Below are 3,246 nucleotides of genomic sequence, written 5' to 3' on the forward strand. Positions count from 1 at the left end.
AAGACTCTAAGCAAATATCATTGTAGGTTTCATGTAATATGAATTTTTTTTTTAAATGAAGAGGAGTTGATACAGAAGCCTTACAAATAGCTGTGAAAAGAAGAAAAGTGAAAAGCAAAGGAGAAAAGGAAAGATATAAACATCTGAATGCAGAGTTCCAAAGAATAGCAAGAAGAGATAAGAAGGCCTTCCTCAGAAATCAATGCAAAGAAATAGAGGAAAACAACAGAATGGGAAAGACTAGAGATCTCGTCAAGAAAACTAGAGATACCAAGGGAACATTTCATTCGAAGATGAGCTCGATAAAGGACAGAAATGGTATGGACTTAACAGAAGCAGAAGATATTAAGAAGAGATGGCAAGAATACACAAAAGAACTGTACAAAAAAGATATTCACGCCCAACATAATCACGATGGTGTGATCACTCACTTAGAGCCAGACATCCTGGAATATGAAGTCACGTGGGCCTTAGAAAGCATCACACGAACAAAGCTAGTGGAAGTGATGGAATTCCAGTTAAGCTATTTCAAATCCTGAAATATGATGCTGGGAAAGTGCTGCACTCAATATGCCAGCAGATTTGGAAAACTCAGCAGTGACCACAGGACTGGAAAAGGTCAGTTTTCATTCCAATCCCAAAGAAAGGCAATGCCAAAGAATGCTCAAACTGCCATACAATTGCACTCATCTCACACGCTAGTAAAGTAATGCTCAAAATTCTCCAAGCCAGGCTTCAGCAATACGTGAATTGTGAACTTCCTGATGCTCAAGCTGGTTTTAGAAAAGGCAGAGGAACCAGAGATCAAATTGCCAACATCCACTGGATCATGGAAAAAGCAAGAGAGTCCCAGAAAAACATCTACTTCTGCTTGATTGATTATGCCAAAGCCTTTGACTGTGTGGATCACAATAAACTGTGGAAAATTCTGAAAGAGATGGGAATACCAGGCCACCTGACCTGCCTCTTGAGAAACCTATATGCCGGTCAGGAAGCAACAGTTAGAACTGGACATGGAACAACAGACTGGTTCCAAATAGGGAAAGCAGTACATCAAGGCTGTATATTGTCACCCTGCTTATTTAACTTCTATGCAGAGACATCATGAGAAACGCCTGGCTGGAAGAAGCACAAGTTGGAATCAAGATTGCCGGGAAAAATATAAATAACCTCAGATATGCAGATGACACCACCCTTATGGCAGAAAGTGAAGAGGAACTAAAAGCCTCTTGATGGAAGTGAAAGAGGAAAGTGAAAAAGTTGGCTTAAAGCTCAACATTCAGAAAACTAAGATCATGGCATCCGGTCCCATCACTTCATGGGAAATAGATGGGGAAACAGTGGAAACAATGTCAGATTTTATTCTCTGAGGCTCCAAAATCACTGCAGGTGGTGATTGCAGCCATGAAATGAAAAGATGCTTACTCCTTGGAAGGAAAGTTATGACCAACCTAGATAGCATGTTCAAAAGCAGAGACATTACTTTGCCAACAAAGGTTTGTCTAGTCAAGGCTATTGTTTTTCCAGTGGTCATGTATGGATGTGAGAGTTGGACTGTGAAGAAAGCTGAGCTCCAAAGAATTGATGCTTTTGAACTGTGGTATTGAAGAAGGCTCTTGAGAGTCCATTGGACTGCAAGGAGATCCAACCAGTCCATTCTAAAGGAGATCAGTCCTGGGTGTTCTTTGGAAGGAATGGTGCTAAAGCTGAAACTACAACACTTTGGCCACCTCATGTGAAGAGTTGACTCATTGGAAAAGACTCTGATGCTTGGAGGGATGGGGGCAGGAGGAGAAGGGGATAACTGAGGATGAGATGGCTGGATGGCATCACTGACTCAGTGAGTTTAAACATGAGTTTAGTGAACTCCAGGAGTTGTTGACGGACAGAGAGGCCTGGTGTGCTGCAATTCATAGGGTCGCAAAGAGTTGTACACGACTGAATGACTGAACTGAACTGAACTGCAGGTATACAATATAGTGATTCACAATTTTTTAAAAATCATACTTTATTTATAGTTATTATAAAATATTGGCTATATTCCCTGTACTGTACAATATAGTCTACTAGCTTATTTTATATATAATAATTTGTATCTCTTAATACTCTATCTCTACCTTGCCCCTCCTGTCATCCTTTCCCCTGCTGGTAATCACTAGTTTGTCTTCTGATTCTGAAATAAATTAAGGGAACAACCCTATTTAATATCATTGAAAAGATGATAAAATATCTAGGAATAAACTTACCAAAGATGGTAAAAGATCTGTGCTTGGAAAACTCTAACATACTGATTAAATAAATTGAAGATAATAAAAACAGATAAGATACACTGTGTTCTTTGATTGGAAAAAATAACATTGTTGAAATGACCATACTACCCAAGACAGTCTACAGATTAAATGCAATTCTTATCAAAATGCTAAGAGTATTTTTCACAGAACTAGAATAAAGCATTTTAAAATAGTAATGCTATACCAAAGACCCAGAATAACCAAAATAATCTTGAGAAAGACGAGCAAAGCTGGAGAAATCATGCTCCCTGTCTTCAGACTATAGAATGAACTGCTTTTTATACTCTTTTCTAATCATTATATAAAATAATGCTTTTGGAAACCAGTGCCTGTGTGTCATGCATGTAAAGTCTTTTTAATCAACTCTAGCAGTGATATCACATTCAGTACAGCAGCTCTAATTGCAGCTACTACTGCATGAGCTGACAGTAGCCTAAAGAAATTCCATAAATTCATCCTCTACTTAAAAGACCAAATTGCAGAATTAAATAAAATGATAGGAGCCACCATGCCTGCATCATTTAGCCTTATAAAGATGGCACTAATCACATTCCTGTCCCAGAAGGCAATATAATTTTTTATTTACTATCCTTGACCAAGTAGAAGGCAGTTTCAGAGATTTCCCCTTGTCCTTTTGTACTATGTACTTTATAGTTTTGCATCAAGGACCCAACTTAGAGGTTACTCCAACCAGGGCATGTGCCTTGGCTTAGTATTTACATGTCTTTGGAATTCCAAGATCCTATCAAATCCCAAATTTGCTCTTTAGCTGTGACCTCTTTCCCAATAAAGGAGATAAAGATGTTTTGTTTTGTTTGTTTGTTTTAATACAAAATAATCTCTTTAACTTCTGAACTTAGGTTTTAATTTTTTCCCCCAGTTTCACTCTATTCCCTGTAAGACATTGATGCAAATTAGTAACAATCAGTCCATTCTACTGCCATTGTAGGCACTG

This window comes from Bison bison, unplaced genomic scaffold (assembly GCF_000754665.1).
Source record: "Bison bison bison isolate TAMUID 2011002044 unplaced genomic scaffold, Bison_UMD1.0 scf7180017864257, whole genome shotgun sequence".
In the NCBI taxonomy this organism is placed as follows: domain Eukaryota; kingdom Metazoa; phylum Chordata; class Mammalia; order Artiodactyla; family Bovidae; genus Bison; species Bison bison.